A 577-nucleotide genomic window follows, 5' to 3' on the forward strand; every position below is an offset into this window, starting at 1 on the left:
AGCCGCAGCAACTTCTTCCTAGAAACATCGCCAAAGGCACGGGAAGCCAGGGCAAAAATGAACTATTGGGATTTCATCAAGATAAAAAGCTTTTGCACAGCAAAAGAAACAGTCCACAAAACCAAAAGACAACCGACAGAATGGGAGAAAATATTTGCAAATGACATATCAGATAAAGGGCTAGTATCCAAAATCTATAAAGAACTTATCAAACTCAACACCCAAAGAACAAATAATCCAATCAAGAAATGGGCAGAAGACATGAACAGACATTTCTCCAAAGAAGACATCCAAATGGCCAACAGGCACATGAAAAAGTGCTCAACATCACTCGGCATCAGGGAAATCCAAATCAAAACCTCAATGAGATACCACCTCACACCCGTCAGAATGGCTAAAATTAACAAGTCAGGGAACGACAGATGTTGGCGGGGATGTGGAGAAAGGGGAACCCTCCTACACTGTTGGTGGGAATGCAAGCTGGTGCAACCCCTCTGGAAAACAGTATGGAGGTTCCTCAAACAGTTGAAATTAGAGCTACCGTTCGATCCAGCAATTGCACTACTGGGTATTTACC

The sequence above is a fragment of the Callorhinus ursinus genome, unplaced genomic scaffold, assembly GCF_003265705.2.
Source record: "Callorhinus ursinus isolate GAN/ISIS: 27379988/994484 unplaced genomic scaffold, GSC_fseal_2.0 scaffold64, whole genome shotgun sequence".
Taxonomy (NCBI): Eukaryota; Metazoa; Chordata; class Mammalia; order Carnivora; family Otariidae; genus Callorhinus; species Callorhinus ursinus.